The sequence below is a fragment of the Anopheles coustani genome (genome assembly GCF_943734705.1).
Source record: "Anopheles coustani chromosome X unlocalized genomic scaffold, idAnoCousDA_361_x.2 X_unloc_25, whole genome shotgun sequence".
Taxonomy (NCBI): Eukaryota; Metazoa; Arthropoda; class Insecta; order Diptera; family Culicidae; genus Anopheles; species Anopheles coustani.
The window spans coordinates 140001-167500 of record NW_026525132.1 but is presented as its reverse complement, the minus strand read 5'-3'; the positions used below and the strand labels follow the sequence as shown (position 1 = coordinate 167500).

At 46.5% G+C, this 27500-nt stretch overlaps 1 non-coding gene across 1 annotated transcript; it reads left to right on the top strand.

The window, feature by feature from the left end:
* Positions 1 to 26891: 26891 nt before the first annotated feature.
* On the top strand, positions 26892 to 27046 carry LOC131270370 (5.8S ribosomal RNA). Its single transcript, XR_009179467.1, has one exon. It is a non-coding gene; the product is annotated as a 5.8S ribosomal RNA (ribosomal RNA).
* The last annotated feature ends 454 nt before the right edge of the window (positions 27047 to 27500 follow it).

The window sequence follows — 27500 nt, the reverse complement described above, 5'->3', positions numbered from 1 at the left end:
ACGGGTTGGCGGATCCAACACTCTGGGTACCTCCGGGTACTTGGGGTTGGTTGAGGACTTGGTGAACAAACACTTGATATACACTCTCCGGATGTACTTCGGGTGTCACCTGTTGTCCGAGACCACTTGCATGGTTAGCAAGCGTTGTGATTCAATGGCCCTACCGGGCAAACACTTTGGGTTCGCAAGGACTTGGAGTGCCGGGACGGGTTGGCGGATCCAACACTCTGGGTACCTCCGGGTACTTGGGGTTGGTTGAGGACTTGGTGAACAAACACTTGTTGTACACTCTCCGGATGTACTTCGGGTGTCACCTGTTGTCCGAGGCCACTTGCATGGTAGCAAGCGTTGTGATACAATGGCCCTACCGGGCAAACACTTTGGGTTCGCAAGGACTTGGAGTGCCGGGACGGGTTTGCGGATCCAACACTCTGGGTACCTCCGGGTACTTGGGGTTGGTTGAGGACTTGGTGAACAAACACTTGATATACACTCTTCGGATGTACTTCGGGTATCGCCTGTTGTCCGAGACCACTTGCATGGTTAGCAAGCGTTGTGGTCTAATGGCCCTACCGGGCAAACACTTTGGGTTCGCGAGGACTTAGAGTGCTGGTAGTGGTTGGCGGACCCAACACTCTGGGTACCTCCGGGTACTTGGGGTTGGTTGAGGACTTGGTGAACAAACACTTGTTGTACACTCTCCGGATGTACTTCGGGTGTCACCTGTTGTCCGAGACCACTTGCATGGTTAGCAAGCGTTGTGGTCTAATGGCCCTACCGGGCAAACACTTTATGTTCGCGAGGACTTGGAGTGCTGGTAGTGGTTGGCGGACCCAACACTCTGGGTACCTCCGGGTACTTGGGGTTGGTTGAGAACTTGGTGAAGATACCCCTGTCACCTTGTTCGAGGCCACTTGCATGGTCGCAAGCGTTGTGATACAATGGCCCTACCGGGCAAACACTTTGGGTTCGCAAGGACTTGGAGTGCCGGGACGGGTTGGCGGATCCAACACTCTGGGTACCTCCGGGTACTTGGGGTTGGTTGAGGACTTGGTGAGCAAACACTTGATATACGTTCTTCGGATGTACTTCGGGTGTCACCTGTTGTCCGAGGCCACTTGCATGGTCAACGGTTGAGGTGGTGATGGCGGGTCGGTGCTGTAGGGTGCCGGCCTGTTGGCTGCCTTGGCCGGGTTGGTTGGTTAACACTTGATTGGGCTTGCACCCGAGGGTAATGGCACTTGAAGGTGGGTACTGGCCGGCTGACCTGGTGTGATGGTTGGTTGGTGAACACTTGGCGGTACTTGCACTTGGCTGTGCTTGGACTTGAAGGTGGGATCCGGCTGGCCTAGGCCATTGGTGGTTGGTTGGTGGGTTAGCCCTTAGCTGGGCTGGCTGGCTGGCTGGCCATCGGTGGTGTGGTGTGGTGTGGTGTGTGGAGTCGAGCATCGCGCGCCGTTGCCTTCTTCGGAGTGTTGTAGGTACGCAAGTGCTTGCAATGCAAAGAGGTTGGTGATGGAGTGACATTGCCTTCACCATGGAGTTGCGGGTACTTAGGTACTTGCAAGGAGATGGTGGTATGGTGGTGTTGCGTGTGTGGTGTTCGATTAGAAAGATATAATTTCTAAGTCCGGATTAGTGCTGTCAGTGGGGCCGCCGCTAACAGGTCCTGCACGGCCACCGTGGGGCTTGACTTGGCGCTATTCCGGACTTGGGGCGATCACGATGTCCCCGTGCGGGACTTAGAAGATGGAAGAACACAAGTACCCTTATCCCATGACTTGTGAGCGATTGGCATACGTTACCACATGAAGAGAAAAATTGGCTAAGTCCCGGATCCATATTATATGAAGAGAAAAATCGGCTAAGTCCCGGATCCATATTATATGAAGAGAAAAATTGGCTAAGTCCCGGATCCATATATAATAACCTAATAATCGGCTAAGTCCAGGATCCATATTATATGAAGAGAAAAATCGGCTAAGTCCTGGATCCATATATTATAACCTAATAATCGGCTAAGTCCAGGATCCATATAATATGAAGAGAAAAATCGGCTAAGTCCAGGATCCATATATAATAACCTAATAATCGGCTAAGTCCAGGATCCATATGATATGAAGAGAAAAATCGGCTAAGTCCCAGATTGGGTCTGTCAGAAATACACTTCCAAGTTACCACACAAGCAAGCAAGATGGCCTAGTGATGGATCCATATGATATGAAGAGAAAAATCGGCTAAGTCCCAGATTGGGTCTGTCAGAAATACACTTCCAAGTTACCACACAAGCAAGCAAGATGGCCTAGTGATGGATCCATATGATATGAAGAGAAAAATCGGCTAAGTCCCAGATTGGGTCTGTCAGAAATACACTTCCAAGTTACCACACAAGCAAGCAAGATGGCCTAGTGATGGATCCATATGATATGAAGAGAAAAATCGGCTAAGTCCCAGATTGGGTCTGTCAGAAATACACTTCCAAGTTACCACACAAGCAAGCAAGATGGCCTAATGATGGATCCATATGATATGAAGAGAAAAATCGGCTAAGTCCAGGATCCATATAATATGAAGAGAAAAATCGGCTAAGTCCCAGATTGGGTCTGTCAGAAATACACTTCCAAGTTACCACACAAGCAAGCAAGATGGCCTAGTGATGGATCCATATGATATGAAGAGAAAAATTGGCTAAGTCCCAGATTGGGTCTGTCAGACATACACTTTCAAGTTACCACACAAGCAAGCAAGATGGCCTAGTGATGGATCCATATAATATGAAGAGAAAAATCGGCTAAGTCCCAGATTGGGTCTGTCAGAAATACACTTTCAAGTTACCACACAAGCAAGCAAGATGGCCTAGTGATGGATCCATATGATATGAAGAGAAAAATCGGCTAAGTCCGAGATTGGGTCTGTCAGAAATACACTTTCAAGTTACCACACAAGCAAGCAAGATGGCCTAGTGATGGATCCATATAATATGAAGAGAAAAATCGGCTAAGTCCGAGATTGGGTCTGTCGGAAATACACTTTCAAGTTACCACACAAGCAAGCAAGTTACCACATGAAGAGAAAGCCGGCAAAGTCCGGGAATGTTACCACATGAACTGGAAAATGGGCAAAAACCTACCTTCACAGGCAACGTGAATAAGTCAGGCTGTAGACATCGGATCGACAAGCCAAAGACTGATATGGAAAGGAAATGAGTAGTACTAGCTTTCCTGAGAGTTGCAGAGCTTAGACTGCATATGAACGAAAGTTATTAAGCGTCAAAGTCAGAGAAGATACCCAAAGGAACACAAGTTCCAACTTAGAGCATGTATACCGCCTAGACGGTAAGAGGTACGGCCAGGCTGAGGAATAAGGAAATGTTGGCCAACATGTTCCCTAACTATCCCCCGAAGACCGCAAAGCAATCCAACATCAACCAAGAAAGTTATAGCCCGATCAAGGAAACAACTACTTTGCACCGATATTGCACCAAATACATGTACCAAGCACCTTCGGTTGCATACCTGCAGGGGCTTACCATAGTAGGCCATGGAAGACCGATATACCGAACATAATCACTTTCTATCTCCTCGGGTGTTTGAGATAGCGCTTTGCGGTACAAGAACGAAAGTTAGACTATATCTTGGTGCATCTTTTTGCCCAAGATCACAAGACCCTATCTACCAAGGCAAGAAAGTTGTGTGGGGACAAAATGTCCAAAAGTGCCCAAAGTGGCACACTTGAACCATATATTCGAGAAAAACACAAGTGTGGGCCCGAGCTAGCAAGTTGAAATGTTCTGACCGTCAGTAGCCCTAGTTGAGGTGCACTTATCATTATATGAGGCCAACGTGCCAGCTAGTCTCTAAAGGGGCGATATGGGTGTTCCAAGGTTTGTACCCAATTGAGGAAAAAACAGGGTAAGGTACGGTGTACCGCGAATAACTCGGGCTATAGATGTCCGATCGATGAGTTTGGCATATGTATGGAAAGGTCTCGACGAGACCTAACTACCCTGAAAGTATGAAGGCAAAGACTTGAATGACCGGGAAGTTATTAAGTGCACAAGTGGTAAAGTTGCACCAAAGTCCATGTTACCCGAAGTGGTACATGAACACCCAATATTCGACCAAAACACAAGTTTAGAGACGAGCTAGCGAGCTACATTGTTCAGACCGTCAGTAGCCCGCATCAAGACACGCATTTCATTATATTGAGCCTAGCCGCTAGCTCGACTCGAAGTCGGTCATATGGTTGGTTGATGGTTTGGACCGACCACGTGGTGTACCAAGGTGATGTACCTTTCATGAATTAAAACTCTGGCTGTATGGCACTGAGCGACAAGCTAAGGTGTGATTTGGAATAGTCTTGAGTGGGACTATTTAGGAAAAATGCGAACAAAAAATCACAAAGTCCTTGGGCGAAGCTATTAGCGAAACATAGAGCAAATTGGTACCAAAAACTATGGAAATGGGACTTGAGTCAAAAATAACCGCAAGTTGGAGAAGATATAGCAAGCTTGCGTAGAACAATTATATTTGGTGCATGGTATCACCAACAAAAAAGTATATGGGGCCAAGGTGCTGGCTGGCCTCCAAAGTGGAGATATGGGCGATCCAAAGTTTGTACCCAAGTACGAACAAGTATGGAAAAAACAGGGTAAGGTACCAAGTACCATTAATAACTTCGGCTGTAGATGGCCGAGCGAGGCAAACGGCTCACCGTTGGAAAGGTCTTGGGGAGACCTATCTACCCTGAAAGTTTCATGAGGCTGAGTTGAAATACCACGGAGATATTAGGTGATGATGGTCCAATTCGGGGACCAAGTCGCAGGAAATGGCACTTGACCAAAATCACCCTTGGAAGGTGAATACCGGCTTACCGGTAAGAGATAGCGACTTAGCGTAGAATATTCATAAGTTGGGCGTGTAGAGACGCAACTTTTATTATATGGGGCCAACCCGGTCAGGGTGCTCCAAGTCGGTCGTTTGGTCGGTTTATGGTTTGGGCCGACCACGTGGTGTACCAAGTTGAGGTACCTTTCATGAATTATAACTCGGTCAGTTTGCCACCGAGCGACAAGCTGCGGTGTGTTTTGGAATGGTCTTGAGTGGGACTATCAAGGAAAAATACCAATCGAAAATCAGCTTGTCCATGGCCGAAGCTATTAGTGAAACATATAGCAAAATGGGTCCAAAAACGAATGAAATGGGAATTGGACCAAGAATAACGGCAAGTTGGAGAAGAGATAGCAAGTTGGCGTAGAACAATTATATTTGGTGCATGGCATGACCAACAAAAAAGTATATGGGGCCAAGGTGCTGGCTGGCCTCCAAAGTGGAGATATGGGCGATCCAAAGTTTGTACCCAAGTACGAACAAGTATGGAAAAAACAGGGTAAGGTACCAAGTACCATTAATAACTTCGGCTGTAGATGGCCGAGCGAGGCAAACGGCTCACTGTTGGAAAGGTCTCGGGGAGACCTATCTACCCTGAAAGTTTCATGAGGCTGAATTGAAAGACCACGGAGATATTAGGTGATGATGGTCGTATTCGGGGACCAAGTCGCAGGAAATGGCACTTGACCAAAATCCCCCTTGGAAGGTGAATACCGGCTTACCGGTAAGAGATAGCGACTTGGCGTGGAATAATCATAAGTTGGGCGTGTAGAGACGCAACTTTCATTATATGGGGCCAACCCGGTCAGGGTGCTCCAAGTCGGTCGTTTGGTCGGTTTATGGTTTGGGCCGACCACGTGGTGTACCAAATTGAGGTACCTTTCATGAATTATAACTCGGTCAGTTTGCCACCGAGCGACAAGTTGCGGTGTGTTTTGGAATGGTCTTGAGTGGAACTATCAAGGAAAAATACAAACAGAAAATCAGCTTGTCCATGGCCGAAGCTATTAGTGAAACATATAGCAAAATGGGTCCAAAAACGAATGAAATGAGACTTGGACCAAGAATAACGGCAAGTTGGAGAAGAGATAGCAAGTTGGCGTAGAACAATTATATTTGGTGCATGGTATGACCAACAAAAAAGTATATGGGGCCAAGGTGCTGGCTGGCCTCCAAAGTGGAGATATGGTCGATCCAAAGTTTGTACCCAAGTATGACAAAAACTGGTAGAGGTACCTTTCATGAATTACAGCTCAGGCTGTATGGCACTTAGCGGGACGCTCGGCTCTGGTATGGAATAGTCTTGAGTGGGACTATCAAGGAAAAATACGAACAAAAAATCACCATGTCCACGGACGAAGGTATTAGCGAAACTTAGAGCGAAATGGCGACAAAGTCGCTGGAAATGGCCCTTGGACCAAGTATACCGTCAAGGCGGTACGAGATAGCGAGTTGACGTAGAATATTTATAAGTTTGCCTCCACGAGACGAAAGTTTAGTTATATGGGGCCAACCCGCTCAGGGTTGTCCAAGTCGGTCATATGGCTGATCGAAATTTTCGACCAAGTACTGAGAAAACAGGGTAAGGTACCGTGTACCTCGAATAACTTCGGCTGTAGATGTCCGAGCGAGGCGAACGGCATAGCGTTGGAAAGGTCTTGAGGTGCTCTAGGCACTCTTAAAGTATGAGAAAGCTATCTGGAAAACTTGTGGAGATATTAGAGAAACATAGGGCCCAAAAGATACCAAGTCGCAGGAAATGGGCCCTCCAAGAACACCCTAAAATCCCAATTACGGCTAAGTTGCAGGCCAGCTAGCGAAGTGAAATGTTCTAGGCATAACTAGAACACGTTAAGGCGCAACTTTTTGAATCAGAACTTTTTTCGATATCTGGCCCCCAAAGGGGGGATATGGGCGATCCAAGGATTTTTCCAAGTTTCGGTACTTTTTACGGTATCGCTCATAGCTCCGGCTGTATGCAAGCAAATGACAATCTAAGACATGATTTGGAAAGGTATTGAGTAGTACTAACTTACGTTAGAACACAGCGAAGCGCTATCGGTTCATGGCAAGGCCGATATAAGCAGTCAAAGATGAAAAATGTTGACAAAATGAACAAAAATTACCTTGGTACGCGAATAGTGGCCAGGGATGAAGAGGTACGAAGGTGGTGTAGAACAATTATAATTAGAACTGGGTACGCTCTAAAAGTTTGCCGAAGACCGCAAAGCGCTCAGACCCATAGAAAGTGGCCATTTGGGCCGAACAGTGCGTGCAAAGAGGTGAAAATGCAAAAATTGCACTTTTGGGGGCGATTTGCGGGGGGAAGGAGGGGTCGGAGTGGAAAATGTACCTTGACCAAAAAGTCTTATCTCGTCGAGATCTACAACATTGCCGAAGACCGCAAAGCGCTAGCTCGCAATCGAAAAATCGAGATTTTGAAAATTTTCTAAGTCTTGGGCTCCCTAAGGAAAAGTTTCAAAAATCACGTTTGTCCCCAATTTTGAAGGGGAAGGAGTCGGTTCCGGGGCATGGTGTCTTCGGCAAAAAGTCTTATCTTTTTGCGTACTTTCGACTAGTTCAATAAAAATTTTTGACCCAAAAATTGTTCGGCGGACCCCTAGGTCGAAAAACCCGAAAAAAGTCGAAAAAAGTCGAAAATGTCGAAAAATGAGAAAACCTCATATTCGGACTCTACACGAGCCCCAGATATTGAAAAGTGAAATCCGCGGTCGATTTGGAACAAAAAATTGACCTAGGCAAAGTTGTATGGAGGTAGGGACCCCTGAGAAAAAAGTTTGGTCCCGAGGCTCCTTGGACCACCAAGTCCCTAGGTCGGACCAAAATCGGAAAAAATCCGACCAAAGTCGAAAGTGTCGAAAATTTTAAAAAACCCCTTTTGGGGCCCTATGGCCTCCCTAGATAATGAAAAGTGAGGTCCGCGGCCGATCCGGAAGAAAAACTTGACCTAGGGAAACTTGTATGACGGTGGGGACCCAAAAAAATTTCGATGAGTGTAGTTTAGACAGGCCGGAAAATGTATCGGTGGTCCGTATCAAGGGACGTCTTTTAGTTCCATGGGGTGGTGGTCGTCGAACAAAGTCGCCTAGGTCGACCACCAGAAAGACCAGTCGTGTTGTAATGGATGTTTTGACCACTTTACTAGGGAAACCTAGTACGTCGAAGCAAATTTGGGGTTCGAGATGTGTTGGTGAAAGTTGGTCCAACCTAGGTGTGCTTGGTGGAGGTTGACCATGAAAGTAGAGCATGATGGGAATGACCATAACTTTGGTTCTAGATGTCGGATCGGTACACTTTCGGCAGTTTTGGAAAGGTGAAGGCCTGCTCTAGCTATGTATCCTACCAAGCTGAGCGCCTACTAGTGAGCCGGAGGAGGTATTAAGGGTCAAAGGCAAAAAGGGGTACCCTAAAGTGCATGTGACCAAGAAAATGGGAAAAACGGTATCGCCTATAGCTCAGGCTGTATGGCTCGGATCGGAAAGCTTGGATATGCGTTGGAAAGGTCTTGACGAGCGCTAGCTATGTGTCCTACCAAGCGAAGCGCTAGGTGTTGAGCAAGTCGGTCATATTAGAGGGCAAAGGTAAAAAATGGTGGTTTAGAGGCGAAAATTCACCTTATGATCGAAAATAGCGGGCGAACGATAAGAGCTACGAACACGGCGTAGAACAATCATAAGTACGTTACCACAAGACCTAACTTTGGCCAATATAGAGCGAGAAGATCGGAGGTACCCAAGAGGGTGATATGGCTGGTTCAATGTTGGACCAAAACGAGACTTGAGAAATGGGTTGAAACACGGTATCGCGAATAACTCAGGCTGTATGGAACGGATCGACAAGCTAAGATCAGTGTTGGAAAGGTCGAACCGAGCGCTAACTATAATCCCAAACAACCGAAGCGCTAAGTGTTGAGCAAAACTGAGTTATTAAGCGACAAAGTGGAAAAATAATACCAAAATGGCCAAAAATCACACAAGACCAAGAATACCGAGCAGGCGGTAAGAGATAGCGGGTTGACGTAGAATACTTATAAGTTTGCCTCTACGAGACCTAAAAGTCGGCCATAGAAAGCGAGAAGATCGGACCACTCTGGAAGGGTGATACGAGTGGTCAAAAATTGGCAAAAATGAAACATGGCTAAAATGGATTTGACTTGTGCACCGTATAGCTCCGGCTGTATGGCATGGATTGTTAAGCTAGGATATGTTTTGGAAAGGTAACACCCAGCGCTAGATACGACTTGAAGAAAGCAAAGCGCTAACTAGCATGATTTGGAAGTTATTAAGCGTCAAAGTCGAAAAATGTTACCAAAATTGAAACTCGAGTACATTGGGCCAAAAAGTACAAGTTGTGAAATTTGGACTTACGAGTAAAATACCGAGCAGGCGGTAAGAGATAGAGACTTGGTGTAGAACAATTATATGTTGGGCATGTTATAACCTATATTTGGCCCGAACATAGTGACGAGATCGGTGGTACCCAAAAGGGTGGTACAGGTGTTAGATGGTTTTCCCAGAGCATAAGCTCCACATGATATGGAAAACGGGAAACATCATAACTTCGGCTGTATGGCATGGAATGGAACGAACAAGGTATCGATGGAAAGAGAAAAGGTAGCGCTAACTATAATTTCTACCAAGCAAAGCGCTAGCATGTGACCGTTCGGGTGTTATTGTGAGTCAAAGTCAGAAATTGTTACCACGAGAGGCGAAAATCCGACTAAGTCCATGAATACCGGGCTGGCGGTAAGAGATACGGCTTGGCCGTAGAACATTTATAACTTGGCCAATACAAGACCTAAGTTTCGTCCATAGACGACAAGAAGATCGAAGATACGTGAAGGTGAGATATGGGCGTCCCAAAGTGGGCCTTTGAAAAAGTGACAAACTTCCCTTATAACAGCATACACCAAATATCTCTGGCTCTATGGCACCGAATAAGAAGTTGAGCTCAGCGATAGAAAGGTGATAGTCAGCGCTAAATATCATACGAACAGAGTGAAGCGCTAAAGGGAAAGGATCTTGGTGATATAAGGTGACAAAGTCGAGAAAAGTTGCCTCAAAATCATGAAAAATGTGAAAAATTGGCTAAGTCCCGGGTGCCTTAAGGGCAGGTTGATCGAATGTACCGAGCTGGCGGTACGAGATAGAGACTTGGTGTAGAACAATTATATGTTTGGCATGGCAAGACCTACATTTGGTCAATACAAAGTGAGAAGATCAAAGAAACCCGTAAGGGTGATATTGGTGTCCAAAGGTAAAAAGCACTAAGTCTTGGAAAACTTATATGAAGAAAAAGGACCCTGATGGGTCATATAGGATGGATCGAAAAATCGGCTAAGTCCCAAAATGGGGATGTCAGAACTACACTCAAAGGTTACCACACCAAGCAAGGCAAACTTATATGAAGGAAAGGACCCTGATGGGTCATATGGTATTTTACGAAAAATCGGCTAAGTCCCAAAATGGGGATGTCAGAACTACACTCATGTGTTACCACACCAAGCAAGGCAAACTTATATGAAGGAAAGGACCCTGATGGGTCATATGGTATTTTACGAAAAATCGGCTAAGTCCCAAAATGGGGATGTCAGAACTACACTCAAATGTTACCACACCAAGCAAGGCAAACTTATATGAAGCAAAGGACCCTGATGGGTCATATGGTATTTTACGAAAAATCGGCTAAGTCCCAAAATGGGGATGTCAGAACTACACTAAAATGTTACCACACCAAGCAAGGCAAACTTATATGAAGGCAAGGAACCTGATGGGTCATATGGTATTTTACGAAAAATCGGCTAAGTCCCAAAATGATGATGTCAGAACTACACTAAAAGGTTACCACACCAAGCAAGGCAAACTTATATGAAGGCAAGGACCCTGATGGGTCATATGGTATTTTACGAAAAATCGGCTAAGTCCCAAAATGGGGATGTCAGAACTACACTCAAATGTTACCACACCAAGCAAGGCAAACTTATATGAAGGCAAGGACCCTGATGGGTCATATGGTATTTTACGAAAAATCGGCTAAGTCCCAAAATGGGGATGTCAGAACTACACTCAAATGTTACCACACCAAGCAAGGCAAACTTATATGAAGCAAAGGACCCTGATGGGTCATATGGTATTTTACGAAAAATCGGCTAAGTCCCAAAATGATGATGTCAGAACTACACTCAAATGTTACCACACCAAGCAAGGCAAACTTATATGAAGGCAAGGACCCATATGGGTCATATGGCATTTTACGAAAAATCGGCTAAGTCCCAAAATGGGGATGTCAGAACTACACTCAAATGTTACCACACCAAGCAAGGCAAACTTATATGAAGGCAAGGACCCTGATGGGTCATATGGTATTTTACGAAAAATCGGCTAAGTCCCAAAATGGGGATGTCAGAACTACACTCAAATGTTACCACACCAAGCAAGGCAAACTTATATGAAGCAAAGGACCCATATGGGTCATATGGTATTTTACGAAAAATCGGCTAAGTCCCAAAATGGGGATGTCAGAACTACACTCAAATGTTACCACACCAAGCAAGGCAAACTTATATGAAGCAAAGGACCCTGATGGGTCATATGGTATTTTACGAAAAATCGGCTAAGTCCCAAAATGGGGATGTCAGAACTACACTCAAATGTTACCACACCAAGCAAGGCAAACTTATATGAAGGCAAGGACCCTGATGGGTCATATGGTATTTTACGAAAAATCGGCTAAGTCCCAAAATGGGGATGTCAGAACTACACTCAAATGTTACCACACCAAGCAAGGCAAACTTATATGAAGCAAAGGACCCTGATGGGTCATATGGTATGGATCGAAAAATCGGCTAAGTCCCAAAATGGGGATGTCAGAACTACACTCAAATGTTACCACACCAAGCAAGGCAAACTTATATGAAGCAAAGGACCCTGATGGGTCATATGGTATGGATCGAAAAATCGGCTAAGTCCCAAAATGGGGATGTCAGAACTACACTCAAATGTTACCACACCAAGCAAGGCAAACTTATATGAAGGCAAGGACCCTGATGGGTCATATGGTATGGATCGAAAAATCGGCTAAGTCCCAAAATGGGGATGTCAGAACTACACTCAAATGTTACCACACCAAGCAAGGCAAACTTATATGAAGGCAAGGACCCTGATGGGTCATATGGTATTTTACGAAAAATCGGCTAAGTCCCAAAATGGGGATGTCAGAACTACACTCAAATGTTACCACACCAAGCAAGGCAAACTTATATGAAGGCAAGGACCCTGATGGGTCATATGGTATTTTACGAAAAATCGGCTAAGTCCCAAAATGGGGATGTCAGAACTACACTCAAATGTTACCACACCAAGCAAGGCAAACTTATATGAAGCAAAGGACCCTGATGGGTCATATGGTATTTTACGAAAAATCGGCTAAGTCCCAAAATGGGGATGTCAGAACTACACTCAAATGTTACCACACCAAGCAAGGCAAACTTATATGAAGCAAAGGACCCTGATGGGTCATATGGTATTTTACGAAAAATCGGCTAAGTCCCAAAATGGGGATGTCAGAACTACACTAAAAAGTTACCACACCAAGCAAGGCAAACTTATATGAAGGAAAGGACCCTGATGGGTCATATGGTATTTTACGAAAAATCGGCTAAGTTCCAAAATGATGATGTCAGAACTACACTCAAATGTTACCACACCAAGCAAGGCAAACTTATATGAAGCAAAGGACCCATATGGGTCATATGGTATTTTACGAAAAATCGGCTAAGTCCCAAAATGATGATGTCAGAACTACACTCAAATGTTACCACACCAAGCAAGGCAAACTTATATGAAGCAAAGGACCCTGATGGGTCATATGGTATTTTACGAAAAATCGGCTAAGTCCCAAAATGGGGATGTCAGAACTACACTCAAATGTTACCACACCAAGCAAGGCAAACTTATATGAAGGCAAGGACCCTGATGGGTCATATGGTATTTTACGAAAAATCGGCTAAGTCCCAAAATGGGGATGTCAGAACTACACTCAAATGTTACCACACCAAGCAAGGCAAACTTATATGAAGCAAAGGACCCTGATGGGTCATATGGTATGGATCGAAAAATCGGCTAAGTCCCAAAATGGGGATGTCAGAACTACACTCAAATGTTACCACACCAAGCAAGGCAAACTTATATGAAGCAAAGGACCCTGATGGGTCATATGGTATTTTACGAAAAATCGGCTAAGTCCCAAAATGGGGATGTCAGAACTACACTCAAATGTTACCACACCAAGCAAGGCAAACTTATATGAAGGAAAGGACCCTGATGGGTCATATGGTATTTTACGAAAAATCGGCTAAGTCCCAAAATGGGGATGTCAGAACTACACTCAAATGTTACCACACCAAGCAAGGCAAACTTATATGAAGGAAAGGACCCTGATGGGTCATATGGTATTTTACGAAAAATCGGCTAAGTCCCAAAATGGGGATGTCAGAACTACACTCAAATGTTACCACACCAAGCAAGGCAAACTTATATGAAGGAAAGGACCCTGATGGGTCATATGGTATTTTACGAAAAATCGGCTAAGTCCCAAAATGGGGATGTCAGAACTACACTCAAATGTTACCACACCAAGCAAGGCAAACTTATATGAAGCAAAGGACCCTGATGGGTCATATGGTATTTTACGAAAAATCGGCTAAGTCCCAAAATGGGGATGTCAGAACTTATAGCAAGGCAAAGTACCTAGGTGAACCCTAGGAAGAAACACGGACCAAGTCAGATGGCCTAAGTCAAGAGAACAAGTGACCTAGGCAAAGTTGTATGGCGCTGAGGACCCTGAAAAATCTGGTTAGTGTAGTTTAGACAGGGTAGGTTTTTGGGTCGGCCGAACCCCCTTATTTTGGGTTTTGGCCTCATCAAGAAGCTACACCTAGGCAAACTGCCTAGGGTGAAAGTGCGAAGACCAATCGAATAGTAAGACAAGTTTTGACCGATCGCCCTAGGCAAGCTTGTATGAAGAAAGGGACCCTAAGGGTCATATGGAAATACATGAAAAATCGGCTAAGTCCCAAAATTGGGATGTCAGAACTACACTAAAAAGTTACCACATCAAGCAAGGCAAAGTACCTAGGTGAACCCTAGGAAGAAACACGGACCAAGTCAGATGGCCTAAGTCAAGAGTGCAAGTGACCTAGGCAAAGTTGTATGACGGTGAGGACCCTGAAAAATCTGGTTAGTGTAGTTTAGACAGGGGAGGTTTTTGGGTCGGCTGAACCTCCTTATTTTGGGTTTTGACCTCCTCAAGAAGCTACACCTAGGCAAACTGCCTAGGGTGAAAGTGCGAAGACCAATCGAATAGTAAGACAAGTTTTGACCGATCGCCCTAGGCAAGCTTGTATGAAGAAAGGGACCCTATGGGTCATATGGAAATACATGAAAAATCGGCTAAGTCCCAAAATTGGGATGTCTGAACTACACTAAAAAGTTACCACATCAAGCAAGGCAAAGTACCTAGGTGAACCCTAAGAAGAAACACGGACCAAGTCAGATGGCCTAAGTCAAGAGTACAAGTGACCTAGGCAAAGTTGTATGGCGCTGAGGACCCTGAAAAATCGGGTTAGTGTAGTTCAGACAGGGGAGGTTTTTGGGTCGGCTGAACCTCCTTATTTTGGGTTTTGACCTCCTCAAGAAGCTACACCTAGGCAAACTGCCTAGGGTGAAAGTGCGAAGACCAATCGAATAGTAAGACAAGTTTTGACCGATCGCCCTAGGCAAGCTTGTATGAAGAAAGGGACCCTATGGGTCATATGGAAATTCATGAAAAATCGGCTAAGTCCCAAAATTGGGATGTCAGAACTACACTATAAAGTTACCACATCAAGCAAGGCAAAGTACCTAGGTGAACCCTAAGAAGAAACACGGACCAAGTCAGATGGCCTAAGTCAAGAGTACAAGTGACCTAGGCAAAGTTGTATGGCGCTGAGGACCCTGAAAAATCGGGTTAGTGTAGTTCAGACAGGGGAGGTTTTTGGGTCGGCTGAACCTCCTTATTTTGGGTTTTGACCTCCTCAAGAAGCTACACCTAGGCAAACTGCCTAGGGTGAAAGTGCGAAGACCAATCGAATAGTAAGACAAGTTTTGACCGATCGCCCTAGGCAAGCTTGTATGAAGAAAGGGACCCTATGGGTCATATGGAAATTCATGAAAAATCGGCTAAGTCCCAAAATTGGGATGTCAGAACTACACTATAAAGTTACCACATCAAGCAAGGCAAAGTACCTAGGTGAACCCTAGGAAGAAACACGGACCAAGTCAGATGGCCTAAGTCAAGAGTATAAGTGACCTAGGCAAAGTTGTATGGCGCTGAGGACCCTGAAAAATCGGGTTAGTGTAGTTAAGACAGGGGAGGTTTCAGGGTCGGCTGGACCTCCTTATTTCGGGTTTTGGCCTCCTCAAGAAGCTACACCTAGGCAAACTGCCTAGGGTGAAAGTGCGAAGACCAATCGAATAGTAAGACAAGTTTTGACCGATCGCCCTAGGCAAGCTTGTATGAAGAAAGGGACCCTATGGGTCATATGGAAATACATGAAAAATCGGCTAAGTCCCAAAATTGGGATGTCTGAACTACACTAAAAAGTTACCACATCAAGCAAGGCAAAGTACCTAGGTGAACCCTAAGAAGAAACACGGACCAAGTCAGATGGCCTAAGTCAAGAGTACAAGTGACCTAGGCAAAGTTGTATGGCGCTGAGGACCCTGAAAAATCGGGTTAGTGTAGTTCAGACAGGGGAGGTTTCTGGGTCGGCTGAACCTCCTTATTTCGGGTTTTGGCCTCCTCAAGAAGACAGACCTAGGCAAAGTGCCTAGGGTGAAAGTGCGAAGACCAATCGAATAGTAAGACAAGTTTTGACCGATCGCCCTAGGCAAGCTTGTATGAAGAAAGGGACCCTATGGGTCATATGGAAATATACGAAAAATCGGCTAAGTCCCGAAATTGGGATGTCTGAACTACACTAAAAAGTTACCACATCAAGCAAGGCAAAGTACCTAGGTGAACCCTAGGAAGAAACACGGACCAAGTCAGATGGCCTAAGTCAAGAGTACAAGTGACCTAGGCAAAGTTGTATGGCGCTGAGGACCCTGAAAAATCGGGTTAGTGTAGTTCTGACAGGGGAGGTTTCTGGGTCGGCTGAACCTCCTTATTTCGGGTTTTGGCCTCCTCAAGAAGACAGACCTAGGCAAACTGCCTAGGGTGAAAGTGCGAAGACCAATCGAATAGTAAGACAAGTTTTGACCGATCGCCCTAGGCAAGCTTGTATGAAGAAAGGGACCCTATGGGTCATATGGAAATATACGAAAAATCGGCTAAGTCCCAAAATTGGGATGTCAGAACTACACTAAAAAGTTACCACATCAAGCAAGGCAAAGTACCTAGGTGAACCCTAGGAAGAAACACGGACCAAGTCGGATGGCCTAAGTCAAGAGTACAAGTGACCTAGGCAAAGTTGTATGGCGCTGAGGACCCTGAAAAATCGGGTTAGTGTAGTTCAGACAGGGGAGGTTTCAGGGTCGGCCGAACCTCCTTATTTCGGGTTTTGGCCTCCTCAAGAAGACAGACCTAGGCGAACTGCCTAGGGTGAAACTGCGAAGACCAATCGAATAGTAAGACAAGTTTTGACCGATCGCCCTAGGCAAGCTTGTATGAAGAAAGGGACCCTATGGGTCATATGGAAATTCATGAAAAATCGGCTAAGTCCCAAAATTGGGATGTCAGAACTACACTAAAAAGTTACCACATCAAGCAAGGCAAAGTACCTAGGTGAACCCTAGGAAGAAACACGGACCAAGTCAGATGGCCTAAGTCAAGAGTATAAGTGACCTAGGCAAAGTTGTATGGCGCTGAGGACCCTGAAAAATCGGGTTAGTGTAGTTAAGACAGGGGAGGTTTCAGGGTCGGCCAGACCTCCTTATTTCGGGTTTTGGCCTCCTCAAGAAGACAGACCTAGGCGAATTGCCTAGGGTGAAACTGCGAAGACCAATCGAATAGTAAGACAAGTTTTGACCGATCGCCCTAGGCAAGCTTGTATGAAGAAAGGGACCCTATGGGTCATATGGAAATTCATGAAAAATCGGCTAAGTCCCAAAATTGGGATGTCAGAACTACACTATAAAGTTACCACATTAGCAAGGCAGACTTGTATGAAGAACGGGACCCAGGTGAAAGTAGCAAATATCCCAAACCGAACATGTATATTATACACACAAGAGTACGAACATAAAGGAACACGGACCAAGCGTGCCGAGAGAATCGGTACTATAGAGCCCTCGTGGTTCTACACAAAGACTTTATGTTAGGGGTTCAAGCCCCATAGTACTCAAACGGTGACAGTAGCAAATATCCCAAACCGAACATGAATATTATACACACAAGAGTACGAACATAAAGGAACACGGACCAAGCGTGCCGAGAGAATCGGTACTATAGAGCCCTCGTGGTTCTACACAAAGACTTTATGTTAGGGGTTCAAGCCCCATAGTACTCAAACGGTGACAGTAGCAAATATCCAAAAACGAACTGGAATTTACATTCTGTTGGTCATGCGGTCGTCCAAAGGGGTCTAGTATCCTGGGATGACAAGCATCACGGGCACAGTCTCGTATCAAAACAGTCGAAGAGGCCCGCGAAAGCTTGCTTTCCATGGCTATGCGATGCACAAATTGAGTTTCTCCGTAGTTATACACAGCGCACAGGTGAAAGTAGCAAATATCCCAAATCGAACATGAATTTTATACACACAAGAGTACAAACATAAAGGAACACGGACCAAGCGTACCGAGAGAATCGGTACTAGAGCCCTTGTGGTTCTACATTGAGAGCCCTCGTGGTTCTACATAGATACTTTATGTTAGGGGTTCCAACCCCATAGTACTAGAACGGTGGAAGTAGCAAATAAACCGAACGTGGAATTTACTTTCTGATGGTCATGCGGTCGTCCAAAGGGGTCTAGTATCCTGGGATGACAAGCATCACGGGCACAGCTCGTATCAAAACAGTCGAAGAGGCCCGCGAAAGCTTGCTTTCCATGGCTATGCGATGCACAAATTGAGTTTACTCACCGTAGTATAAAACGAACGAACCGAACCTATCCGAGTAGGGATAATGGGCGCAGTAACATACTTCTGTGACCCAGCGAGAGTTGAACGAGGTGACATGAACTGTCAGTGGCTTATATCAGATGGGATACATACATGAGATTGCTTTCAAATCTACACTCGAAAACCTAACCAAGTAAAAGCGAACGTGGGAAGGATTCGAAACCGGTCACGAAATCTTAAGCTGGAAAGAGTCATCACTATGGATACATATTATGCGAAACCAATCAAGTGCTCAGTACTGATCCAAAACCTAAGAGCACTAGTGAACACCTTATTCTCACCCTAGTTCACATCCAAGTGATCGACCACGTGTGTGAAGCAAAGACCAATCGAATTCCTCAATGAACCGAACACTATGAACAAATGGCCAAAAACGTTATAACTATCCAAACATCCTACTATCTAGCGAAAGTCATCACGATGGAACCATACCATGATCTTTAACCTATAGCGCTCACCATATTCCTACCCAGAGTGCAAGTGAACAGATTGCCCACCCGTACCCAGTTCACAACCACGTGATCGACTAACATACCGAGGTTACCACAAGTCAAAGTTATACGTTTACAAGCGCAAGACCAATCGAAAACCCCGAAAGCAATCTCGACCCAAAATGTATTATCCGTGAGTGTAGTCGAGTCTCGTACTCGTCATCTGTAATCGTCGGATAGAATATCCAGTACACGGTTGTCTTTCCAAATGAAATCTACATACAGAACTCGCTCTTGGCAAATGGGTGGCAATGGCGCAATCAGGAGCGAGTTCCCGTCCGGGTGCCAAGTGATTGGCAAATGTCTGGGGGAAAGCAACCATATGTTGATTTGTCTGTTAGTGTACTGGGTGTTTGAGGTATGTAGTATCCACGCTTGGTTGGGTGTGTCAGAGGACCATGGATGCGTTCACAACCCCAATTGGGGTACATCGGGAATGATTTTGTGGAACCGATGTGCCCGGCACACACTAAGTTTTGTTGCAAGTTAATAGTGTGCCATGTCCGGGGGGGTTGTGATTAAACTCTGGTGAATTGCGTACTGTGGTGATTGGGGTATGAAAGCCCCGCAGTTGCAATGATCGGACGCGCCTAGCGTGTCCTTTAGTTGATGGTAGGGAAATGAAGGCCCTTGTCAGCTCACCTAAGTATTCATGGAAGTTTGGCATAAGGTCGCTGTGGTAGGGGTATGAAGGCCCCGTCAGCGCATGCACAATCGGGCGCACGAGCGCTTAGCGGAGTCGAATGCCGCTCAAGTGCCTGTCCGGTGCATCGGGTGTGTGTGATACGAGGGCAATGAGGTTCGCACGGGGGCTCGCCTCCCGTGTGCTACCGGACTTGACAACATATAGAACGTGGTGTTTGCTCCTCCGGGTGCAATGGGACAATGAACATTCGAACGCAAAGTCGGAATTCTGGTTGATCCTACCAGTAATATACGCTTGTCTCAAAGGTTAAGCCATGCATGTCTAAGTACAAACAGATTTAATGTGAAACCGCATAAGGCTCAGTATAACAGCTATAATTTACGAGATCATCAACCTAGTTACTTGGATAACTGTGGAAAATCTAGAGCTAATACATGCAACATGCCAGGACCCTCGCGGGAACTGGTGCACTTATTAGTCAAACCAATCGCGGGTTCTCCGTGTCATTGAGTTGAAGTCTGGATAATGATGCTGATCGTATGGTCTCGCACCGACGACAGATCTCGCAAATATCTGCCCTATCAACTATGGATGGTAGTATAGAGGACTACCATGGTTGCAACGGGTAACGGGGAATCAGGGTTCGATTCCGGAGAGGGAGCCTGAGAAATGGCTACCACATCCAAGGAAGGCAGCAGGCGCGTAAATTACCCAATCCCGGGACGGGGAGGTAGTGACGAGAAATAACAATATGAAACTCTTTAATGATGTTTCATAATTGGAATGAGTAGAGCATAAATCCTTCTACGAGGATCAAGTGGAGGGCAAGTCTGGTGCCAGCAGCCGCGGTAATTCCAGCTCCACTAGCGTATATTAAAATTGTTGCGGTTAAAACGTTCGAAGTTGATACTTGTCCAACACAGTCCGGCTCCGCCGACCCGGTCAACCCGTGGTCGGTGGGCCAAGTCGGAATCTGGTTGCGACTCAATGGTGTGGTAGGGCACCAAGTCTGTGTCATGGTGTGCCCTTCAACGGGTGCAAGTGTAACATAGAGCTCGACCGCTCACGTTTACCTTGAACAAATTAGAGTGCTTAAAGCAGGGTGCCCAAACGCCCTAGAATAATCTTGCATGGAATAATGGAATACGACCTTGGTCTAATCTTTCATTGGTTTGTACTCAGACCGGAGGTAATGATTAACAGAAGTAGTTGGGGACACTAGTATTACGGCGCGAGAGGTGAAATTCGTAGACCGTCGTAAGACTAACTAAAGCGAAGGCATTTGTCAAGGATGCTTTCTTTAATCAAGAACGAAAGTTAGAGGATCGAAGGCGATTAGATACCGCCCTAGTTCTAACCGTAAACGATGCCAACTAGCAATTGGGAGACGCTACAACCAGGTGCTCTCAGTAGCTTCCGGGAAACCAAAGTCAGGTTCCGGGGGAAGTATGGTTGCAAAGTTGAAACTTAAAGGAATTGACGGAAGGGCACCACAATGAAATGGAGCTTGCGGTTCAATTTGACTCAACACGGGAAAACTTACCAGGTCCGAACTTATGGAGGTGAGACAGATTAATAGCTCTTTCTCAAATTTAAGGGTAGTGGTGCATGGCCGTTCTTAGTTCGTGGATTGATTTGTCTGGTTAATTCCGATAACGAACGTGACTCACATATGCTAACTAGAACGCAGTCAGCGTTAATGCGTCGATGCCGATTGGAACGGGTTAGGACCTTTCGGTGGAGTATGACCTGACACCTTCGCTGTTCGTGTGCGCAAGTGCACTTACGGTACGCTGCTTAGCAGGACAATTTGTGTTTAGCAAAATGAGATCGAGCGATAACAGGTCCGTGATGCCCTTAGATGTTCTGGGCTACACGCGTGCTACAATGTGGGTAGCAGCGTGTCTCCTATTCCGAGAGGAACGGGAAATCACTCAAATACTCACTTAGTAGGGATTATGGATTGCAATGGTCCATATGAACTCGGAACTTCTAGTAAGTGCTGGTCATCAGCCAGCGTTGAATACGTCCCTGCCCTTTGTACACACCGCCCGTCGCTACTACCGATGGATTATTTAGTGAGGTCTTTGGAGATGATCGTTCGCTGGATCCTCGTGAACCGCGTCTGCTCTATCGAAGTTGACCGAACTTGATGATTTAGAGGAAGTAAAAGTCGTAACAAGGTTTCCGTAGGTGAACCTGCGGAAGGATCATTAGTGGCCAAGTGATCCTTCCAGAAGTCCGAACCTGCGGGTTGAGACTTCGGCACAAGTTGCCATATGATAATTGACGAAACACTATAGAAGTCCGAACCTGCGGGTTGAGACTCAGGCACAAGTTGCCATATGAAAGTTGACGAAACACTAACAAGTCCGAACCTGCGGGTTGAGACTTAGGCACACGTTGCCTTATACATGACTTCGAACAAATACACAAGTCCGAACCTGCGGGTTGAGACTTAGGCACAAGTTGCCTTATACATGACTTCGAACAAATACACAAGTCCGAACCTGCGGGTTGAGACTTAGGCACAAGTTGCCATATGAAAGTTGACGAAACACTAACAAGTCCGAACCTGCGGGTTGAGACTTAGGCACACGTTGCCTTATACATGACTTCGAACAAATACACAAGTCCGAACCTGCGGGTTGAGACTTAGGCACAAGTTGCCTTATACATACATTGGCCAAATAAACAGAAGTCCGAACCTGCGGGTTGAGACTTAGGCACAAGTTGCCATATTATATTCGATCAAACACTAAGTAGTCCGAACCTGCGGGTTGAGACTCAAGACCGTAACAAGATGTCACTATACAAGTCCGAACCTAAGGGTTGAGACTTAATGCGATCTAGATACCAAGTTGACATCCAATACCTGTTGAGCAAAACCAAAGATTCCCTGTTCTCGAATGATTACACTATATAACAGGGAATCATGAAGAAATCAAGCAAGCGTGAAACAAAGTCATCACTTGGGCATGCTCGATAGCCAACCACATGACCTTAACCTAAGAGAGCATGCAAACCACATGATACCTATAAACGATTAACCCGCCCTAGTTCAATCGTTCACCAAGTGATGACTTCAGTATGGCTAAGAGAAAAACTTTTAAATGGGAAAAACTCTAAGTCCGAACCTCCGGGTTGAGACTTCCGCGTCGGAGGTGGGCGCACCTCCTATCCGAAAGATGATGAATCAGGGGTGTTCGGTCAGCAATGGTCGGATGCCCCGTCGTAGTCCAACTATGACAATCAAAGTCAAGACCTCCGGGTTGAGACTTTCCGCGAGTACAAGCATAAAGGAACACGGACCAAGCCGTACCGAGAGAATCGGTACTAGAGCCCTCGTGGTTCTACATTGAGAGAGCCCTCGTGGTTCTCATTAGGGGCTTTATGCAAGTCGTACTCAATACTGTGGTGTGAAGTATAAAGTATAGTCCTCGCCTGGTCCACGCTGCTTCGGCGGTCCTGGGTAAGATAGTTAATTCTAGCTTGCCCTATAGTGGAATGAGGACACTTAATGCTTCGTCTTTTAGCGGCGGCTAGACTCCTCCTCACGGGGAACGAGTTGACGCGCACAGCGGCGGCTTACGCACTATGGCAATCATGGATGCCTGAAGATTCCGTGAAGTTCTCCCCTGGTCCACGCTGCCTCGGCAGTCCTGGGTAAAATGGAATATTTCCAGCTTGCCCTATAGTGGAAGAGGACTATCCAACAATACAAAGTCAAGACCTCCGGGTTGAGACTTTCCGCGTCGGTGGTGTCGCGCACCGCCTATCCGAAAGATGGTGTAACAGGGGTGTTCGATCAGCAATGGTCGGATGCCCCGTCATAGTCCAACTATGACAACCAAAGTCAAGACCTCCGGGTTGAGACTTTCCGCGTCCGGAGGTACGCGTACCGCCTACCCGAAAGATGGTGTGCTTCTGGGGTATTCGATGAGTCGGATACCCCGTCGTAGTCCAACTATGACAATACAAAGTCAAGACCTCCGGGTTGAGACTTCCGCGTCGGAGGTGCGCGCACCGCCTACCCGAAAGATGATGAATCAGGGGTGTTCGATCAGCAATGGTCGGATGCCCCGTCGTAGTCCAACTATGACAATCAAAGTCAAGACCTCCGGGTTGAGACTTTCCGCGAGTACAAGCATAAAGGAACACGGACCAAGCCGTACCGAGAGAATCGGTACTAGAGCCCTTGTGGTTCTACATTGAGAGAGCCCTCGTGGTTCTCATTAGGGGCTTTATGCAAGTCGTACTCAATACTGTGGTGTGAAGTATAAAGTAGTCCTCGCCTGGTCCACGCTGCTTCGGCGGTCCTGGGTAAGATAGTTCATTCTAGCTTGCCCTATAGTGGAATGAGGACACTTAATGCTTCGTCTTTTAGCGGCGGCTAGACTCCTCCTCACGGGGAACGAGTTGACGCGCACAGCGGCGGCTTACGCACTATGGCAATCATGGATGCCTGAAGATTCCGTGAAGTTCTCCCCTGGTCCACGCTGCCTCGGCAGTCCTGGGTAAAATGGAATATTTCCAGCTTGCCCTATAGTGGAAGAGGACTATCCAACAATACAAAGTCAAGACCTCCGGGTTGAGACTTTCCGCGTCGGTGGTGTCGCGCACCGCCTATCCGAAAGATGGTGTAACAGGGGTGTTCGATCAGCAATGGTCGGATGCCCCGTCATAGTCCAACTATGACAACCAAAGTCAAGACCTCCGGGTTGAGACTTCCGCGTCGGAGGTGGGCGCACCTCCTATCCGAAAGATGGTGAATCAGGGGTGTTCGATCAGCAATGGTCGGATGCCCCGTCGTAGTCCAACTATGACAATCAAAGTCAAGACCTCCGGGTTGAGACTTCCGCGTCCGGAGGTACGCGTACCGCCTACCCGAAAGATGGTGAATCAGGGGTGTTCGATCAGCAATGGTCGGATGCCCCGTCGTAGTCCAAATATGACAATCAAAGTCAAGACCTCCGGGTTGAGACTTTCTAAGAGTACAAGCATAAAGGAACACGGACCAAGCCGTACCGAGAGAATCGGTACTAGAGCCCTCGTGGTTCTACATTGAGAGAGCCCTCGTGGTTCTCATTAGGGGCTTTATGCAAGTCGTACTCAATACTGTGGTGTGAAGTATAAAGTATAGAGTCCTCCACTGGTCCACGCTGCTCCGGCGGTCCTGGGTAAGATAGTTCATTCTAGCTTGCCCTATGTGGAAGAGGACTCAATACCCTACCTGTTGAGCTTGAAACAAAGTCATCACTTGGGCATGCTCATATTGCCATACAATATTCCATTATCTACTAATGAGCATGCAGCTATATGATTATAACCTGTAAACGATTACCCCGCCGTAGTTCAGCGCTTCAACCAAGTGATGACTTCAGTATGGCTAGTGTGTGAAGTATAAAGTATAGTCCTCCCCTGGTCCACACTGCTTCGGCGGTCCTGGGTAAGATAGTTAGTTCTAGCTTGCCCTATGTGGAAGAGGACACCATACTTAATACTGTGGTGTAATGAACAAAGTATAGTCCTCCACTGGTCCACGCTGCTTTGCAGTCCTGGGTAAGATAGTTAATTCTAGCTTGCCCTATGTGGAAGAGGGCATACAAGACAAAGTATAGTTCTCCCCTGGTCCACGCTGCTCCGGCGGTCCTGGGTAAGATAGTTAATTCTAGCTTGCCCTATGTGGAAGAGGACATAATACTCTACCTGTTGAGCTTTAAACAAAGTCATCACTTGGGCATGCTCTATAGCCAACCACATGACATTAACCTAAGAGAGCATGCAGCGTATTATCCCAATGCAAAGTAAACGATAGACTCGCCCTAGTTCAGTGCTTCAACCAAGTGATGACTTCAATATGGCTAGTGTGTGAAGTATAAAGTATAGTCCTCCCCTGGTCCACACTGCTTCGGCGGTCCTGGGTAAGATAGTTAATTCTAGCTTGCCCTATGTGGAAGAGGACACCATACTTAATACTGTGGTGTAATGAACAAAGTATAGTCCTCCACTGGTCCACGCTGCTCCGGCGGTCCTGGGTAAGATAGTTCATTCTAGCTTGCCCTATGTGGAAGAGGGCATACAAGACAAAGTATAGTTCTCCCCTGGTCCACGCTGCTTCGGCGGTCCTGGGTAAGATAGTTAATTCTAGCTTGCCCTATGTGGAAGAGAGCATACATGAACCAAGAACGAAGGTTATGATCGAGGAATGATTCGACAACTAACCGATGGTATGAAATGTGAAGAATTCAAGCAAGCACACAATCAAGTCATCACTTGGGCATGCTCGATAGCCAACCTCATGACATTAACCTAGTAGAGCATGCAAAAACCAATATATATGTAAACGATGCCCCTCCCTAGTTCAGCGCTTCAACCAAGTGATGACTTCAGAATGGCTAAATCAAATCGGTTCAAAACATACCATCGGTACCCTATTGAAACACACAAGTCGATATCAAACCTCATGATTGTGTAGTCCTCCACTGGTCCACGCCGCTTCGGCCGTCCTGGGTAAAATGGAACATTCCAGCTTGCCCTATGTGGAAGAGGGCACATTACTCAATACTGTGGTGTGAAGTATAAAGTTCAGTTCTCCCCTGGTCCACGCTGCTTCGGCGGTCCTGGGTAAGATAGTTCATTCTAGCTTGCCCTATGTGGAAGAGGACACTTAATACTTCGTCTCTAAGCGGCGGCTTGACTCCTCCCTACGGGGAACGGGTTTACGCGCACAGCGGCGGCTTACGCACTATGGCAGTCATGGATGCCTTACGTTTCTATGAAAAGTGTGTTCCTCCCCTGGTCCACGCTGCTTCGGCAGTCCTGGGTAAGATAGTTAGTTCTAGCTTGCCCTATGTGGAAGAGGACACGAAGACTTACTGTGGTGTGAAGCATAAAGTTCAGTTCTCCCCTGGTCCACGCCGCTTCGGCCGTCCTGGGTAAAATGGATTCATCCAGCTTGCCCTATGTGGAATGAGGACACTTTATGTTTCGTCTCTAAGCGGCGGCTTGCTCCTCCCTACGGGGAACGGGTATACGCGCACAGCGGCGGCTTACGTTATGGCAGTCATGGATGCCTTACGTTTCCATGAAAAGTGTGTTCCTCCCCTGGTCCACGCTGCTTCGGCAGTCCTGGGTAAGATAGTTAGTTCTAGCTTGCCCTATGTGGAAGAGGACACGTAGACTTACTGTGGTGTGAAGTATAAGGTTCAGTTCTCCCCTGGTCCACGCCGCTTCGGCCGTCCTGGGTAAAATGGATTAATCCAGCTTGCCCTATGTGGAATGAGGACACTTTATGCTTCGTCTCTAAGCGGCGGCTTGCTCCTCCCTACGGGGAACGGGTATACGCGCACAGCGGCGGCTTACGTTATGGCAGTCATGGATGCCTTACGTTTCCATGAAAAGTGTGTTCCTCCCCTGGTCCACGCTGCTTCGGCAGTCCTGGGTAAGATAGTTAGTTCTAGCTTGCCCTATGTGGAAGAGGACACGTAGACTTACTGTGGTGTGAAGTATAAGGTTCAGTTCTCCCCTGGTCCACGCCGCTTCGGCCGTCCTGGGTAAAATGGATTAATCCAGCTTGCCCTATGTGGAATGAGGACACTTTATGCTTCGTCTCTAAGCGGCGGCTTGCTCCTCCCTACGGGGAACGGGTATACGCGCACAGCGGCGGCTTACGCAAGTTAGTCACCCTCGGCAGTGGATCACTCGGCTCATGGATCGATGAAGACCGCAGCTAACTGCGCGTCATAATGTGAACTGCAGGACACATGAACATTGATAAGTTGAACGCATATTGCACGTCGTGGGAACCTACCATGATGTACAGATGACTGAGCGCTTATATTTGAGAAATGTATCGCATACATTTAACTACGCCGTGACACCCGTCACGAGACGTGCACCATGATGTTAACTAGGGTCGCGACGACCCGCTAGCATTAAAGAACCCGTGGTTTACAATATACTGGCATTGGAATTCGAAGTATTTAGAGCGTCCGTGTTCCCGCGTGAGGCGGAAGTACGAGGAGAAGGCGTGCTTGTGGTGTCTGTGGTGGTGTTTACTGATGTCTAGCTTCAGCTTATTTATTTATTTAAATAGAAGCGAAGATGTCAAAGTAGCGTCGAAGCAGCAGCGGTAGCACAAATGATTCAAGTATGGAAGTTGACCAAAGGAACACAAACAAACTAGCGTATGGGCAATGGAAGGTATCAGTGAGTTAAACCACACGCGGGCTAACAGCCCGTTAACCGAGTCCAACGGTACATATTGGACATTGAAACAAAGTAGTCGCAA